At 47.0% G+C, this 19,339-nt stretch overlaps 1 protein-coding gene across 2 annotated transcripts in view; it reads right to left on the bottom strand.

Moving 5' to 3' along the window:
• LOC125323835 overlaps positions 1-8,551 on the bottom strand; it is a 38,677-nt gene extending 30,126 nt beyond the window's left edge. For both annotated transcript variants that reach the window (XM_048299155.1, XM_048299154.1), the window contains exon 1: positions 7,547-8,551. The gene's annotated coding sequence lies outside the window, so the exon portion shown is untranslated. The remainder of the gene's footprint in view (positions 1-7,546) is intronic.
• Between the last annotated feature and the right edge of the window lie 10,788 nt (positions 8,552-19,339).

The following is a 19,339-nucleotide window of genomic DNA, read 5'->3' as shown; positions in this document are numbered from 1 at the left end:
CACCCCTGGAGCAGCATCAGCAGCATCACAGCAGGGCCTCGGCATCACCCCAGGACCCTGCTCAGCAGGAGCTGGCTCCAGCACCCAAAGCATCAGGAGCAGGGCCAGAATAAACGGGGAGGGCAAAGGCTTCATGGCAGAGGTTTACCAGAGGCACAACATTAAAACAAAACAAAAAGAAAAAAAGAAAGAAAAAAAAAACTCCCTCTCTCTCCCCCCAGAATAATCCCCCAGGTGGAGCAAATGTGGGATCACCACCTTTCCTAGACCCTCTCCAAAGCACATCCCTGCAGCAAAGGGGCTAGCCTGGCAGCCCACTCACTCATATAGGGCCCTGCTTCACCAGTGACAGCAATTAGCTAATAGCAATTAGCTAATCAATGAAATGAGGCCGGCTACAGCTTGTTAGGACAGGCTTGCCCTCTCAATTTGCTGCCCAAGTACTGTTTCTGTGCTGGGTGTTGGGGTGAGAAGGCATTTCTCCATTTATCACACATAATGTTATAACCTGGAATTAAAGTGGTGCTGATACCCCAACGTGACACAGCAGCAGAGCCCAAGATGCTTGTTGTCTTATAAAAGAAAAAAATATTCAATTACTGGAGGGGAGAAAATAAAATTCCTAATGTAGAAGTGAGTGTTCTCATCACAACACTTTAACCAGCTTCTGCTGAAGGCTGTGATTCCCCCCAGGGCTGCACCATCCTGAGACAGGACTGAGTGAAACAGGTGAAATTACCTTGAAACACAAGCAGCTCCTCTCCTCATCTACACTTACTGAGGTGTGGAAAGCAAATAGTCCAGGTGATGATGTATAAATTATTAGATGCTTAAAATTCTTTCAGCTGTAATAGTCTAACTTGTCATTAGGAGCCACACAGATTAGGCAATTAGCCTGTTTGACATGCAGCTTTGACAATATTGCTTTTAAAATGTCAGTCATCATTGAGCAAAATAAAATTAAAAATCTTTTTTTTTCTTCCAGCTCATCGCAGCCTGACAGGATGATGGATGTTCAGGGACAAACATCCCTGTGGGTTTTTTGGGGGTCAAATCAAGCAGTGAATCAGACTGTCCAAGTTGCCTGGGTTTTCAGCAGTATTGGAACAAGTAGCTGCATCCCAGCTCCCAGTTTTTAAGCTTTTCCACCCACCCCAGTGCAGTCCCCATGACCAAAGGGCCAGTGAGAGCCTGTGATTCTTGCAGCAGGACAAACTTTTCCTTCCTACAGCCATCTGTCCGTGACTACACATGTTCAAAGTGACCCCAAACCCTCTCCTGCTGTCCAGGTGTGGACAGACCTGCAAAACCCCTTTCCCACTTACCATAGAAACAGAGAATCTGGGAAAAGCACTCTGAGAGCATGGAGTCCCACCATCAACCAAACACTGCCAGGCCCACCACTAAACCATGCCCCTGAGCACCACATCTGCATGACTTAAATCCCTCCAGGTAAGGAGTCTTTGTCCTTATGGAAACTTGAACTTGCCAGATGTTAACTGGGAACACCACACAGGTGGCACAAACAGGTTCAGAAGATTCCTAAAACACCTGGAGGATGATTTCATGGTACAGGAACTAAGAGAGCCAGCTGGGAAGATGCCCTCCTTGATTTGTTGCTTGCTCACAGAGAGGGTCTCATGAGTGAAAGGGTCATTGGTGGCTGTCTTGGCCACAGTGATCACAAAACCATTGAGTTTAAAAATCTCTGCTGACAGTGAGGAAAAGTGCCAGCAAAACTTCAACCCTGGACATGACTTCAGGCTGCTCAGGGAAGTAGAGGGTAAGGTCCCCTGGGAAAACATTTTTGCTGGTGCTGGTGTCCATCAGTGCTGGTCACTTTTTATGCAACACCTCCTAAGGACACAGGAACAGGCAATTCCCAAATGTCAGAAGTCAAGCAGAAAAGATAAAAAGCTGGCTTGGCTGAGCAGGGATCTTCTTCTGGAACTATGGCAAAAAAAGGAAGGTGTATGCCCAGTGGAAGCCAGGTCGGGTGACATGACAGGAATACAGAGATGCTGTTCACCACTGTAGGGAGAAAATTCCTGCGGCCAAAGCTCAGCTGGAGCTGAAGATGCCCAGAACTGTGGGAGACCATAAAAACAGGGATTTTTAAATACATTAATATCAAAAAACAGTGCAGAAATAACATCAGCCTGTTACAGGATGAGGATGGTCACCTCACAAACAGGGCCATAAAGCAAAGATGTTTAATGCTCTTTGTCATCAACACCAGCGATGGGGTAAGGGGGTCCCAGTGACCTGAACGGGGCCCTGAGGACCATTCCAGTGCTCCAGCTGGAGCCCCGTGAGCCTACAGGGCCTGATGGGATTCATCTGAGAATACTAAAAGAGCTGCCTAATGTCATTGTGAGGCCTGTCTCCATGATTTTTGAATTGTCTTGGGAATCTGGAGAGGTCACAGCTGACCAGAAGCTGGCAAACATTAAACATTGTCCCAGTTTTCAAGAAGGGCAAGAAGGATGACCCTGGAACCTGCAGGCCTGTCAGTCTCACTTCACTGCCTGGCAAACTATTTTGATTTTTGATTATTGAGGGGGAAACTGAAGAACACCTGAAGGACAATTCACTCCTTGGTCACAGCCAGCAGAGCTTCATGACAGGAACGTCCTGCTTATCAAACCTGATTTCGTTTTATGACAGGGTAGCCCACCCAGCTGATCAAGGGAAGCCAGTTGATGTCACCCTTTTGGATTTCAGTAAAGCTTTTGAAACTGTCTCTCACAAGATCCTTCTGGACAAAATGTCCATCCCCCAGCTGGACAAACACGTCCTCTGATGGGTGAGCTCATGGGTGGGGCACAAAGGGTTACAGTGAGCAGGGTGACATCAGACTGGGGACCTGTCACTAGCAGGGCTCTGCAGGGCTCCATTCTCGCCCCTGTGCTCTTCAACATCTCCATAAATGAGTTGGATGCAGGACTGGGAGGGATACTGAGCAAGTCTGTAGATGACACAAAATTGGAATGTGCTGTTGACTCCCTCCAAGGCAAGGAGACCCTGCAGAGAGAACTGGGCAATCACCAACCATATGAAATTTATAAAGGGCAAATGCCAGATTCTGCACCTGGGATGGTGCAGCCCTGGATGTACAGACTGGGGAATGAGAGGCTGGGGAGCAGTGCCATGGAAAGGGACCTGGGGGTCCTGGTCCATGGCAAGTTGGATATGGGTCAGCAGTGCCCTGGCAGCCAGGAGGGCCACCCCTGTTCTGGGGGGCATCAGGCACAGCATCGCCAGCCGGGCAAGGGAGGGGATTGTCCCTCTCTGCTCTGCCCTGGGGTGGCCTTGCGAGTGCTGGGGGCAGTTTTGGGCACCACAAACATAAAAAAGACATGAATCTGTTAGAGAGCATCCAAAGGAGGCCACAAGCATGGTGAAGGGTCTGGAGGGGAAGCCATGTGAGGAGCAGCTGAGGTCACTTGGTCTGTTCAGCCTGGAGGAGACTGAGGGGAGACCTCATTGCAGTTACAACTTCCTTGTGAGGGGAGGATGAGAGGCAGGCACTGATCTCTTCTCTCTGGTGAACAGTGACAGGACCCAAGGGAATGGCCTGGAGTTGTGTCAGGGGAGGTTGAGGTTGGATATCAGGAAAAGGTTCTTCACCCAGAGGGTGGCTGGGCACTGAACAGGCTCCCCAGGGCAGTGCTCACAGCACCAAGCCTGCCAGAGTTCAAAAAGCGACTGGACAACATTCACAGGCACGTGGTGGGATTCTTGGGGCTGTTCTGTGCAGGGCCAGAAGATGGACTTTGATGATCCTTGTAAGTCCCTTCCAACTCAGGATATTCTATGGTGACTCCACCCCTTTTATGGCCCAGGCTGTGCAGGCAGTTTTTTACCCAGCGAAGAGTACACCTGTTCATACCATAAGCAGCCAGTTCCTTCAAGAGAATGCTCTGGGAAATGGCATCAAAGGCTTTAATAAAGTTCAGGTAGACAACACCCATGGCCCCATAGACTCCCGTGTGTACAAGTGGTGTAAACTCCATGAGGTTTGCCCTGCTGAACATTGAACAGCGTTGCACTACCGGGATGTAAACCTGGCAGCAGATAAGGATCCTGGAAGGGAACCCTGCTGCAAAGCAGAGAGATCCCTAAGGTATCTTCTGGTTCATGAGGAGAAGAGGAGCATTTGCTTCATTTTAGCTTAAGAGGTGGTAGAGATGGTGAAATAAATCTTAGGGCTAAGTTTATTTTTTATGTGCTGATACATAAGTATTTGAGTGAGGAAACTTTATGTGGTTTGTTTGTTTGGTAGCAAGTCTTTATTTTCAGCCAATCCCCATAAACATATAAGTTACCCATTACAATGTTTGGCCCTTTTGACTAAACCTTCACATTCAGCAGTTGCTGATTTACTTATTTTGGGGTCACCTGGCCCCAGAGCATCTCTCGGAGAGCTGCTGGCCATGTCCACACTGGCCTGAGCCAAGAATGTCTCAGCTTTTCTACCAGCTCCTGCACCCCTGATTTCTCAGGTGGGGATTGATTCTCCCCCAGGATGAGCTGAGGGAACCAACACGACCTTCAGGAGCTGACACAGCTGCCTTGGGGGCTGCCAGTGTGGACAGTCAACACAATTAAGCTGATTTCATCAAGTGCTCAAATTTCCCCCCCAAGAAGCATGATAGACCAGGAGCTCTGCTTACAACTGTTCTGCTGTCATTTATAAGGCACCACAGAGTGTCTGAGAGCTTAGGATAGGTAAGTTTACCATCTGCCTCCCTCTAGTGACTGCATTGTGAATAAAGAGAAAGCAAAAAATCACACTGGGTAATACCGACTTTTGCTTGCTTTCTTCCTTAGGAAGTCAAAGTAACCGAACACTTGCTTATTCATAGTTCTCTTATGCACCAAAAGCAAGTGGGAAGAGCTAAACTAGGATAAGAAATAAGGATTTTGCCCATCACCTCACTAAATAGAAATAACTACGGTCCAAAACAAAGATGGGTGACAGCTAAAAGCTGTTTGCAAAACAAACATCTTTTTATCAAAGATGAGAATATTTTTAGGAAAAATGGTAACATCACTGATAAACTTTTTTTTAATAGGTTTCAAAAGCTGTGTTATTCCTTAGAGCTTAGCAATGTGCCCAGGGATACATTGAAATTCCAGGGATACATCCAGGGTGCTCATCTCAACAGCTCCATCCTTCCAAGCGAGCTGGCGAGGGCTCTGCTTGCAGGGGCTGCTCTATTATTTATATGCACATTATGTAGAACGAGATCCCTGTATTCAGTGGCCAGAGATAAGCATCAGTTCAAGTCCCATTTCTTCGTGTCACTCATTAAAGCACTGTTTCTTTGTGTCACTCCTTAGCCAGATTGATTTTAGGTCTGTTGGGGCCAAAGATGTAATTAGGCTCTCAGATACAATTAAAGGTAAGGGATTTCTTGGGAGCTGACGTTTTCTTTAAGCAGGGAGCTGGCTTTCCTTGATCACCAGTTGCTCTTCACTGATTCAGCTGCTAATCCTCTGGGCTGTGCTCAGGGATGTTTTAAACTAGTGATGCCTTCACGCTCCGGTTTGTCATGGTGAGCGTTTCACCCAGTGTTGATGGTGGGCTGCAGTACTACTAATAAAACTGATATTTAAACTCTGCATTTTGTGGGATCTTTATAGACTGACAGCACAGACTGTACACCTGCAAGATTTGTAAAAAGACTAGTAGTGGTTTTTCTCTGGGCTTTCAAGGCACCTATTTCCTCTTTATCCCAACCTGGGTGTCCTCAGGCACTATTATTTAATCTCAGTGAGAGAGGTTAGACCCACTGTGGCATCCACAAAAAAGAGCTGCTGGTCCTGACCCACTTCTGACCTCCCACCTCTCCTTGAAGGATGCTCCTGCTCCCCAGAGAAGCAAAACTGGTTGCACCAACGCCCGCAGCCAGATCCTTCTGCAGCTGGCAAGGAGGAATGTAGCTGAAAGCCAGTATTGCTCAAACAAAAGAAAATAAAACCCACCAAGGAGTCCAAGTTTAACAGGTTGCAATATGCTGTTTAGCCCATGAGGGCATCCTTGGATGTTGACAGGAATTCTTTTCCCCATGTGATTATCCCACAGAGCAGAGGGGAGTTCATCAGGTGCATCCTGCTGCCAGAGAGAGCATCTCCTTGACAACTTGCTATGCCACTTTGGCTCATTAGCAAGGCAGGAAAAACATCTCCTGCTTTTTCTTATTCTCCTTGCAGGGTGACTTTTCTTGCTCCTTCAACATAAGGACTCAGAGCAGCCACTGCTGCCGCCAAGAAAAGCTGCTTGTACCCAAAAAAAGAAGATGAAACTCACTGAGGTGGGTTTGGTGAGGTGGTTTGCCTGGTGATGAGAGGGACAGAGCAGCTGTCACCCCAGCCAAGGATTTATACCCTCTAGTCTGTCCTGGCAGGGGCAGACATGGCCCTTCTGCCCCAGACCTGAGGGACTGTGGCAGGCGAGAGGGCCGATGGCCATCCCTTCAACACCAGGAGATTCCAAAGCTGGGGCTCGCCTGGCAGGACCCACTCTAGAGGATACAGGAGGGCTGGCATTCAGTCAGGCACGGGCAGGCTCACCCCATTCCTGGAACAGCTGCCACCTTCTGCAGCAGGAGGAAAATTCAGAACAAAAACCCTGCAGCAGGGATGCCCCAGCCAGTGGCCCTCACACCCAGCCGGGCCACTGCTGCTGGTGGGAGGAAACCCAGGCTGCAGGCAGCTTTGTGTCCTGCAAACCACTGCAGAACTGATTTATATTAAAAATAAAGAGCACACAATACCAAAGTGGTTGGGGTTTGTCTATTAATCTCTCAACAGTCAGCTGCAAACCTAACAAATCCTCTGAAATAGCAGCGGGGAGCCACGTCCCAGCTCATTCCTCCCTGCCCCCTTTTACAGCTAAAAATAATCAATAACAGCTGTCCAAAACAGGGAGACCAAAGCAATTTTACAGGCTGCGGGATCACGACTCATATCTTCACTCACACGCTGCCTGGGCACAAAACAAACCGTGGTTTCCCAGCAGCCGCAGTGGAAAATCACCTCTGAACCAGCGGGCAGCTGCTGGAGCTCTTGCATCCCCTCCTTTTGTGGTGATCCTGCAGTGCTGCTCTGCTGGTAAGAAATGAAAATAAGACCGCTGCAGCCAGGGGGAGAGTGGCATTATCCCCCTGCTTTATGCAAGCGAGGGCTGATTGAACCGCTTGGGCGCAATGAGCCCCCGGGAGGCAGCTGGGCTTGTTATTCTGCTGCTAATTGCTGTTTTCAGCTGCCATCGGCCGCACTAGGGACTTGTTCAGGCTGTCCCGGGGCAATGCTCATGGTGCTGGAGGAGTTTTCCATCCGAATCCCCATCCAAAGGGGCCACCCTCCTGCCCAGAAGGGTTCATCCTCTCCCGTGCACATCTGCATGCAGCTGTTTTCCCTCGAAAAGCAGCAGCACCGAAGGAGAGCCAGCAGCACTCTAACCCATTCCAACAGTGTGACCATTCCCTCAGTGGCGACCACATTTCAGGAGCTGACAACAAAACGCAGCATTCCCTACCTGGCTCGCTGCTGTCCTTGGCTCCCACCGCCTCGGGGCGGGTTTTGCTGCGGAGGCAAAGACGCAGCCTCGTGTCTCTGTGTTGGCATCACTGTGGGGAAAGCCCCGTGGTGCCTTAGGGACTTTCTCAGCCTGTCAAAAAAATTTTAAAAAAGAGTTCTATTGCACCGTTCTGCCCCAAAGCAGCCTGTCCTCGCCTCGGGAAGGCGGTGATGTGGTGCACAGGAAAGGGACGGGCCAGCACCGGCCCCAAAGTTTCAGGATGACTGTACGTCCCTGGATCCAGGTGAAGATGAGAAACGAGGTTTGTCAGTGGGGGGATCTCCGCTCCCTCGCCTCCGCTTTCCTGCAGCAGCGCCCGTGGGTGTGAGGCAGCCACGACGCTTTGCTGTTCCTCTCCGTGCTGGGCCATTATTGCACACAGGGAGGGGGATCCTGGCCTCTCTATAAAAAAGAGAGAGAAACGCCTGGGGGAAAAAAGAAAAAAAATAGACCAAATAGATGCCACAAAAGCTGTGGTCAGACTGATGGGATTTACTCCCTGCCTGCTCAGGAATGGGGTGCCAGGGGATGGCACAGATCCTGTCCTGATGCTTACCTACACCAGGTGCTTTCAAACTTGCCTTATCTGGGCTGATAAACCCCTGTTCCGCTCTCCTTTGGCCTCGCCACAGTCAGCAGCTACTCCAGGAGCCTGGCAGTGCCATCGCCTTGCAACTCCCTGCATGGGAAGAGTTTCAATTCCAACGTGCTACTGCTGGCTTCACTGGGCACACACCAAATCTGGGACTGGAAGGTGCTGGAGGAAGGCAGCAGGGATTGCTGGGGTGTGAAAACAAAAACACGAAGAAACTGGTGCTTTCAGGATGATGCTGCAGTCAGGAAGTGGTTTAAGAAACAGTGCAGATGTTCAAATCGAGAACATGGCACCACTTTTTCCTCTAATGCTGTGAGCTGCACATGGTTCTGGAGCATGGTGATACATTCCTGGTGCAGAGCTACCACTTCCTGCTCTTGCTAAAGACTCTCACACAGAGGAGACGTGAAGGCAAATGTTGAAAATACAACAAACAAATCATAAAAATGAGGACAAATCCCAGCTCCGAAAGGTTGCAGGAAATGCTGCTCTGTACGCTCATGCCACGAAGCCACTGGGGGACTACAGCAGCAAAGGCAATGAAAGAGATGGATTCCTCTTCCTGCTCTGTGCAGGGAGCAAATGGCTCCCAAATATTGTGCCTGGCAGCACCTCCTTTGAAATCACCCAGACATGAGCCATGGTACCTCCAGCTCCAGACAGAAGTCGGGTATTTTGGTGGAAACCCCGTGGGGAATGGGACGCTCAGAAGCAATCTGTTGCACGTACTGAGGTACAACAAAGCCAGTGGCAAAGCCCTGCCTGATTTCAGGGCAGACATGAGCTCAGCCTGAAAGGTCTAAATCCCAGCTGCTCTGTGCGTGCCTGCAGGGAGGATGACTGGGTCCGTGCTGGCAGCTGCCATCACCCTCAGCATCAGCTCTTGGAGAGAAAACTAGACACACATCCAATTCCTCCAGCAAGGTGTTCCAATGACTGTGCCACTAAGGTGAACATCCCCAAAGAACAGACTGAACAAGCTGTTGAAGGGGAATTTCCTCCCCCTTCAGCCTGAACTCTCTTTTACTTCTGTTAATGACCTCAGATGAGGGAATCCAGATGTTAAAAACAGCGGTCAGGCCAAAGAGCTGGCCTGTGTCCATGTGTGACACTTCCCCTCTGTCCTGGCTGGCTGGGCTGGGAAGGAGCTTGGGAGCAAAAATGCAGCTGAGCGCCAGCTTGTGCTGGCTGAACAACTGCCAGCAGCCACGGCAACTCACCAGCCAGAAAGAAAAATCCCACCTGGAGTAAGCCAGAATGGTTGGTAAAAGAAAAATAGACTGAGGAAACCTTGCAGCCCTTCGTGGCTCTGAAAACTAACATTAAATTTTTAAAAAGTCAGTAAGAGGTGTGCTTGGAAAGGGGGTTTGTAAAATGGTAGCTTGGTCACCGCTTCTTTGGGTCTCTGTCCAAAGCAATTGGGCTGTGAGTGCCACGGGGGAGGCTGCTCCCATCAGCCACCCACGCTGCGTCAGGGAGGATCTCGTGCCAGAGATAATTCTGCAGGACCCAGCCCATCTGGGAACACATTTATAGGGATTTCCAACAAGTAGGTCTGTCTGCAGTGGAACAGGACCTTATATACCCTGGTGAGGCTGGTTGGTGACTCTTAGACACCAGCACCCATCAAAAACCCTCCTGGCTGGGTATTGTGGGGCTGATTTGTACAAGGCTTTGAGGTGTCCTGCCCTGATTTGGATGGAAATGGCTCACCTGCTGCCACCCCTGCCCTGGCAGCCTGCTGGCCATGGAGCAGAGGGGCTGAGACAGCCAATCTTTAAATGCAGAAGTAATTTGCAGCCAGGCTTATGGCAAATTATCCTAATAAAAAGCAGCTGCCTCATGCCTGTAAATAGGATTGTCTATGCAGCATTTTACCCTAATGGAGTAAAATCAGAAGATAGGAATTTTATACAGCAAAACACTTGCAATCTCAAGTCTAAACTCTACTGACATGCCAGCACCATTGGTTAGAGGGGGAGGGTTCAGGAACAGTCAAATAAACTTCAGCACAGAGCAGTCAGCGTACCTCAAACAGCTTTAAACACCTTCCCTTGCCTCCAGCCACGCTGTGAAACCCTCAACCAGAGGCATAGACTTTCTATCACATGAACCTCTCCAGTCCCAACCTTCCCCCACTCTCCCAGGCTGACTTTTCTGCCAGGCTCTTGTTGGCCTCCCCAAGCTCTTGCTGGTGGCTCATCCCCAGCTGGGTTTGTGCTGTATGACCACAGAGAAACCCAGCTTCACTTTCCTCACTGGGCAGGCACTGACCCCACTGAAACCTCTCGGTGACACAAAGTGAGTGGAAGCTGGGGTGTCTATGAGACTCTACTGGAGAGTGTCCAAAGGAGGGCTATGAAGATGGTGAAGGGTCTGGAGGGGAAGCCGTGTGAGGAGCAGCTGAGGTCCTTTGGTCTGATCAGCCTGGAGAAGACTGAGGGGAGACCTCAGTGGGGTCTTCAACATCCTCACTGGGGGCAGCACTCCCAAGGCCAGTGACAGCGATACCAAAATTGGCCAGAAAATAAACTTTCCAACACAATTTGAAGCATTAGAAGGCTGGTATTCTTTATCAGCACTGGACACACAGGAGGATATCTCCTTTAATCTGAGGTGTGTGGTGAGACTTTACAACAGGATATTTATTCCACCATAATCATACATATTCATTACAATGTGCCTCCTAGCTAATACATAAACCTCACTTTTCCTAGAACTAATTTGCATGTATTAGTCTCCTACTGGAAGCCCTTTTATGGTCCTGGAGGGTCATCTAAAGGAGCCTCTGGTGGTTGTATTCACTGAATCCTTCAATAATACAGGTGGCCCTTCCTTGAACTTTTTCTTTGGGCATGCACTGCTGCTTCTTGTTACATAACTTGCCAAAAGACCCACTGTAGGCCTCATTATCTGTTTCTCCACACAGTCTCCACACATTTCCAGCTACATTTATCATCCTGAGTGCATATCTCTACATTCTTTTATCTTTTTTTGCTAGTTAGTCTTTAAACTCTACCCAGCAACTTCAGGGGAACTGAAAATTTCTATTCCCTATGTTATTTATCAACAGGACTCGAGGAAATGGTATGAAGCTGAGTTAGGGGAGGTTTAGGTTGATATCAGGAAAATCCAGTGCCTGCTGTGTGTGAAAAAACCCATTTTTTTCCTGTTCTTCTGGCTCACTCCTGTTGAAGACCCTCACTTGCTTCTCCAGGCTACTCTTGATTCTGTAGCTCTCTCTCTCAGGCCTTTCTTCAGTTGTTCTTCTCCAAATCCAAGACTCACACCTCACACAGACTGAAGCTGCTACATGTGGGTCCCTGTGGTCTCCTTCTGCACCTTTTGCAGTTCACCTCTGTCCTTTTGGGATGAGGAAACCCAAACTGTGTTCATACTGAAAATATGGATGGACTATGGATTTATTTTGTGCCAGCCCAGTAAGATATGACACAGCTGGTAAGTGCACTTGGAGTTCTTCTAACTATTTATCCTGCTTCCTCAATACTTTGGTATTTTTCCTCCAAGTGTATGTTTATAAAGATTTTCAAATCTTAACATGAACAAAAATTCCATGGAGTTGAGGCTGGCATCGTGCCGAGCTATATAGCATTATAAAAGACAAATTCCAGACCCTGGGATATTCAGAACAGACCAAAATAAAAGGACGAAACTCAGGAGGAATTTAAAAAGAAGTAGGTGGGAGGGATGTTTAATGTAATGTTAAAGCAGCACCAGTTTATTCAAGCAAATGCCGGGTGATTAAATGAAATGCTGGTTGTTTTCTTCTGCAGTTTGGGCCCCTTTCCTTACACAGATCTCCCTTCTGGGGATAGAAACAATAACATCAGCTCTGGAGCACCGTGTTTATGTGCTCACTCTCACAGAACTACACCCACACAGGTGATCTGGCATCTGTTTAGCCCCCTAGAGATGTGCAAGGTGTAAACATGTATCTAGAAATAAGCTATCCACGGTGCCTTTGAAACCACTGTGCTTCACTTGGAATCACGGACAAGATACAGAAAAAAACCAGTCTCTCAAATATTTCTGTGCACCAGATGCAGGCAGGTGAAGGGCATCATTTACCACTTCAGCTGCTCCCCACGAGACTGGGCTCAGCACCATTCCTGCCCAGACCATTCCTGCCCGGCCAGGTTGCCGGGGGAAGGGCACAACTGCTCGATCCCAGGCGTGATGCAGGTCTGGAATCACGCTGCCCTCTAACACCTTCTCCCAGCCTGGTGAAACTGGGAGAGGTGATGACTTTATCATCTGGGCTTCTCCTGCTTGCTGCAGTGCCCTGGGACACAGCCCTGCACATTCACCAGTTAGGAAGGTATGGAGCAACTCTCCTGGACTGAGCCTCATCTCCTGGATTGAGCCTGCTCTGCAGACAGGTACCATCCATAGGATGGATGTCAACGGGATGGAATACAGAGATGGATCTTCTCTAGCAGGCTTCCCACTTAGCAAATGTGGCTTAAGGATTTCCTGAGCAGAGTTGTGCTGTGAGTCTCCCTATCCTCATCTGACCTTGGCTATCTCCTCCAGAGATCAGAGTTCATCCATATCCTGTTTGGATGAGGGACAATGCAGTGTCACTGGATTCAACCACAGCTTTCTCCATGGAGAGGTTAAGCTGCAGCATCTCCCCTTGCTTTTCCAGGCAGGAAGCACAGAGAGTTACCCAGCACAAAATAAACAGGCAAATAATCCCATCCAATGCCCTTGTTCTGTGAAGGCATATGAGGCAAAGGACTGAGTCATAGACATGGGGAATGAAGGACTCTTATAATTATTAAGGGCCATTAAAAATTCCAGTGCAAAACTCATCTGGGTAATTAGGTCAGTATCAATTACCCTGACAGAATGATTCAGGTCTCTCCAGCATTAAACACCAGCTACGTACAACAAACATCCTCAATCAGGGAAAATCCAAAATGGACCAGCTGGCAACAAGCAAAAATAAATCTGGGAAAGGATGTCACACTCTTAACCACCCACACAGAGCAGAAGGTCCATGTTCTCTCCTAAAACACACTCAGAGTATGGAAAAAGCACAGGCAGGCATGAAAGGAGCCCCACATGTGCTGGAACTGCCTGGGAAGTGGAATAAGGGACCAGGCACCATCTGAGATTCAGTGCATCAGGTCCATGCCAGCTCCTCCTCCCAAGATACAGGCACATATTTCACTTCAGTTTCCAGCAGGCAGCTGCAACTCCATCACACAGGATGGCTCAGGCAACACAGAGGAGAGCTGGGAAATATAACAAATTATGGCATAAGCAAATGCTATTTCAGTGCAGTGAATCAAAGGATGTCAGTTCCAAACTTAGATTAAATGCCAATATTTTTGAGAAGTATTGAGATGCTTCAATTACAGGTCCAAAGACAGCCCCTCCATAATGCCTCTCCTGTGGCATTCCCTTTCTGGCAGCTCTGAACCCAATTTTCTCACACTTAGTATTCTTTTACTTACAGGTAAAATGGTTTCTTGCATTTCTTGCTCTCCTGTGAGGAAGAAAGTACAGGAACTAAAGATCAGAAAGCTGGAGAAGAACGAATGGATAATCAGCATTGAATAAGAACTGAGGACATGTATCACATGAAGATACACTTCATGGAGAAAAAAAAACCCTGTTCAATGCACATGTAACCACTGACTACCTATAAACCTTTAATTTTTCTTGTCATACTTTGTTACTAAAAGATCACCAGGGCATCAGGTTTAAGTTGTATCACCGATGGCTGTACCAGCACCACCCTCTGGGGATGGTCCATTCCAAACACAGACTAAAGATGCTCCCTGTGCTCACTTGTGTACCCTCCAAATTGCAGGGTGGGGAGGAGGCAGCTGACTGATGATTTTCTCACTCTTGGAGCACTGCATACTGAATGTTCATCCAGCACAGAATTTGTTGTAGAGCTCTTTGCCAATGAAGGTAAGAGAAAGACAAATTCCTGGAAGGTAATTTTGCTGCTTGTCACCAACCATTGTGGTGTAGAAGAGGCTTCTAATGATTAAAGGCTCTCATGAGCTACCAGAAGTGTTTTGTTCTTCCTCTGAGGGGCTGGAGGGCTGATGGAGCCTCAGATAGGCCCAGCACAGCTTTCCTCGAGCACACATTAGAACAACTCAGGTTGTATTTACACGGAGAACAGATGACAGCTCTAGGAACAAGGACAAATTCCCAGACCAGTTCCAACAAGGAACCTCTCTGAAACCTGAAGGGCGCAAACAAAGCTCACCTCTCTTGAAAGTCATCCAATTTCCAGGTATGGCAAAGCACGGCTTATGTTTCAACTTTCTTGATAGGGATACTCATCATCATCTTCTCCTAAGCATCATTACTGCTGATCACCTGGCACTGCATCAAAACCATGTAGGCCAGGTCTAAGAAAAACAAAAAATCACTGGCCTCTCTGGCATTTGCTTTCTCATAAGCAAAGTGGTCAACAAGGAACAAGATGATGAAACTTTTAGGTCTCTTGGGCAGCAGCCAAACCTACACCAAAAGCAGAAGTCTGTTTCCTCACATATTAGAAAGACTGAAAGGAAAGGAAAATGAGACAAATTCCTTTGGGTTTGTATCTTTACAAAATTTCTCACTTCCTGCTGTGCCTAAATAAGATATCCACCAAAGTGGGGGTTCATTTTTTCCTTCCTCTCAGCCTATTATTTCCTACCCTGGCAGTTACTTACCTGGAAGCTTTTGTAACATCTGTAGTGGGGATTTCCTCCCACCCACTGCTCTCCCCCAATTTGTTTTTCAAAAAGAATTTGTATGTTGGAATATGGGACAATAAGAAATGCAAACTGTTAGGCAGATTTTGGAAAAGAAGAGGAGCACAAGGGGTCTCTAGGGACATAAACATGCTTCAATTTTCGTCAAATTGCTGAAGAATAATTCAAATCTCAGTAACATTTTGCTCTAAAAGCAGGCTCACAGGTGAGCTTTCAGGTCTGATCTGTCAGAGACAGGTGAGAGCCTCCCCACTGGCCCAAGCAGTTCCATAGACTGCACATAAATCACACAACTATTTCCAGATCTATCACAGTCTAATGTCACAGGACACCAGCACAGCAAGAGCACAAAATATTAAGAACCAGAATGATCCTACAGGTAAGAAAACAGAGAAGAATTGACTTGAAGGACATTTTCTGAAGTCACAACTCATATTTATTGTAAGAACGAAAGGTCAGTGTTCTTAAAACTTGTGACTTCCGTTCATCAGGACTTTCAAATACCCATCACACACAGGCATTTTGGCTGATCTGCCAGCACAATGTGGATGTGGTATCCCCCAAAAAAGGCAAAATTCAGACTGTTGTGAGATAATGGACTTTTCTGGAAGAGGAGGAGTATCAGTCATAGGAGTTGTGGGGGAAAAAACATGACACATTTAAGACACATGAGGAAACACAAATGAATCATGTACAACTCAGCTTTTGCAGAACTCAGCCGAAATTTATCCAGAGGGATGGAGGAAGAGGGGGAAAGGACACAAAAATACAGCCACAACAAATACTAAGCTGCAGCTCTTGGCTTAAAAATCTGACAGGGGGTGTTTGGGCATTATTTCTAACCCCTGTAGAAACTCTCTCCAGATCTGTCCAGACGAGTTTTGTTTAAAGAAATTACAATAGCAGTGACAGTAGAAAAGCTAACTCCAAAATCAGAAAGTTTACAGCTTGTTTTGCAGCTCAGCATTTTCCCCCAGTTACTCCCCTGGTTTGAAGCAGTTTGAAATCAGGCTCTGATAGAAGTGATTTTGTAAATTTTTTGTAAATTTCTCAGAAAACCTTAAGGTTTACTGGAGAGGCAAGCACAGAGATGAGACAGATACGGAGACAGAGGGAACGAAGACATATGACAAGGCAGGAAAGATGGATTCATTTAGATGGGGAGCTTAGTGGGAAAGACTGGAAATGACACAGGCTGAACACGCAGAGGTAAGTCAAGGAGCCTAGAAATTAGGAGACTGATTGGAATTCTCTCCATATAAAATTTGAAATTGTCAAATTTATCTCGATGTATTTCTGACAGGAAATTCAGCGTGCATTCATATGAAGCACATAACTCACGTCTGAAGTCCTTAGGCTTGAAGGCAACTTTAAAAAAAAAAAAAAAAAGGTAACTGCAATAACATGAAAATACAGAAAACTGAGCAAAATTTGAGGCAGAGAGATTTGTTCCGTAACTTACACCGATGTTAGCAGAGCCTGAAGTGATGACTGACACTCCAAGACCAACTTATGCCCAGTTCACCTGGTTCAGTCAGGTGTTAGACAGGGTACATATGTTTTCACTGACAAATGGAAATGGCCTGTTTATCTTTGGAAAAGGCAGGCGTGCAAAGCCCACAAGGTGCTGCTCAGCCACCCCTCAGCAGAATCCAGCCAGAACTGTTTAAACACTACTTAGAGCAGGCTGGGCCAATACAAATATGAAGTGTGATTGGCAATCAAGTACCTGATCTGAGCACAGCAACAGAAAAACTGACCTGCTCAGTATTTCATCACTCCTGACATTTTGAAAATTTGCTTCCAGAACTGCAGTTTCCTTTATTTTAATTCTCACTCCCACTCCTGTTCTCACCTTTATCCAGCAGGGAAGGGGGCAACAGCTTTAAAAAGTTAGAGGAAGAGAATGGAGGGAATTTCAAGAGTTTGTGCTCGGGCTGATTGACAGACATTGCTCCATTCAGAACCACCTCCGTGACTGCCGTCTATGAAAGGGATCCATTAAGCAGCTCTCCCTGCCCTATTTGCTTGCTAAGTTGGTTTCACAATTATTCTGAGAGGGAAATAGTTCAGTGCAGACATGAACTCATTTGGATTGGTGCCCTCAAGAAAACGCAACTCCAGTGGAAATCTTAGGCATATGAGGAGCAGTAAGGCAGAAGGGAACGGAGGCCAAATTTCAGGGGGTGAATGCTGACTGTGAGCTAGATCAGAACAGCAGCGCCAGATAAGAGCTGCATTGCTCACTGCTGCATCACAAAGCCCCACATTCAGCATTACCTGCATGAGGATCCTTGCTGACTTGCACACCCAATGCAAACCTCCCAGTGAATTCTAATCCACCACTTGTACGTTCCAGCCAAAACCTTTTTTGAAGTTTGGCTTTCTGTGCTCCCAGCATTGAAAAGCAGAAAAGGATTACCAGGAATTCTCTTATCACCAGCCCTGTCAAGTGCTACATTTCATTCAAGCCTACATAACAAAATAAAACTGGGTAGGGGAGGAAGGGATCCAAGTGTAAAATGCAGTCAGGCCAAGGAACCAACTGGCAGAAAACAGGGACTCCATCCTCTAGAAGATAAACATTATAATTTGTGCATTAATTATAGCTCATTTACCTTCCTTATCCTGTGTTTCCTCCTCCCAACTGGATTTTGAAGCAAAGGCCTGAGCCTTTATACAAACAAGCTAATGGATTCTAATGGCTCACCCTGCTGCAGTGTTATTTAATCACAGCAGCACTTCATTTTCCCTGCTGTATTCAGGGAAGAAAAAAAACCAAAGACTGCACCCACATTCAACTGTCTCATCCAAACACATCTTATTTCAGTTTTCAAATTCCATTATTTCCATTGTAGTCAAATTTTCTCATGCCTTCATCTTAGTAGACTCCTTCCCTTTAATTTAAGAAAAAATACAACAGAAATTTAAGTGTTTAACAGCATTTAAGAAAGATACAGTAAAATACAGCAGATACAGGTTGTTGCACATACTTTTTAAAGACTTTTCACCTTCTGTGTCCCAACTGTCCCCAAATCCCATTCCCATGGCACTTTTGGATGCATTCTGTTCCTTTATCTCTGTTATTTATTTCCCTTACTCTTTACTCCACACACTCCCAATTATTTGCCAAGACAGTTCTTTGTCCGTGGGAGTGGACCAGACACAGCCACCAGTTCTCCTCCACGCTCGGAGCAAACAAAACTGGTCTGTCCAATTTCCCCCCCAGCACCACCCGCTCGGCTTTGGCCTCTGCCCTTTCTCCCATCACTTCACAAGGTGGGGAAATGCTTTCTCACAGCACTTCTCCTTCCCAAGTGCCACTCAGCCTGTTTTTCCTTATTATCAGGTGTGTCCCATGCAAGAGGCCTGGTTTTGATCTCATGGTTACAGAGAAGGGTATAAATTAAATAATTAATGCTGGCACTCCACCAGTCCCACCCATTTCACTTAACATCACATGTGCACTCCACCCTATCTTACTCACACGATTTAATTCTTGGGCTCTATTCCTGCCTCTCTTTTTGCTGCAACCCTCTTGTTTGTGTTTGCTCCTTCCATGGACCTCAGCTGTTTGTTTAGTGCTCACTTGTCTCTGCCTCTCTTTCCCCTCCATGTCTCCACTCACTCCCAGCACCCTCCTTTTCATCTCTCCCTCACTTTTTCTCTCTCCCCCTTCCCTCCCCCTGCCAAGACTCTTAACAATACATCTCTTCTTGCATCTCTCACCATCAGCATAACTTATTTTCTTTCACTTGGCCCCAACTCTTGACAAAAGTCCCTTGAATATTTAAAGAAACAGGGTGCTTAGCATGGAAGAACAGGGTAGGAAGTAACTCATGTAAAACCTGCAGCTCGTTCAGAAAGGTGTCACTTCCCATGAGGAATGACAAAGCACAAGGGTCAAACCTCACAGCACAACACCAGAGCACAGCCTGTCTTTTATCCATGCTGGGGTCAACATGGTCATCTACAGAACAAAGAGGTGAAGGACCAGAACACCTCACCTCTCCCTGAACAGATAAAGTACAATCCAGGTAATCAAAGGAGAAAGAAAGCAGATGAAAAAGCAAAAAAGAGGTGTTGCTGTCAAGTTGTTTCAATCAAAAATTCAGAGTGCCAGCCATTCAATCCACTCCTTGCCTGCTTTCAGTAACACCAGCAGTGGTATTGTACAGGCAATTATTTCTGTACATACTGTTTGTCCCAAGGCACTTAACGTCTCCCTTGCCTTCGCCAGAGTTGTCCACCTATTACAGCATCTAACAAGTACAGCTACAACTGTGGCATTTTCTTTCATAATCTGCTACACAAGCTTAGAGAAATCTGTCAAATAAAACCCTTCGTTTCTGAACTTCTGAAATGTAGAGTGCAACTGCTCTGCAAGTCAACATGAAGCATTACCAG

Source organism: Corvus hawaiiensis, chromosome 3 (genome assembly GCF_020740725.1).
Source record: "Corvus hawaiiensis isolate bCorHaw1 chromosome 3, bCorHaw1.pri.cur, whole genome shotgun sequence".
NCBI lineage: Eukaryota > Metazoa > Chordata > Aves > Passeriformes > Corvidae > Corvus > Corvus hawaiiensis.
Note: the sequence above shows the minus strand (reverse complement) of the source record. Positions and strands in the feature narration are given on the sequence as shown.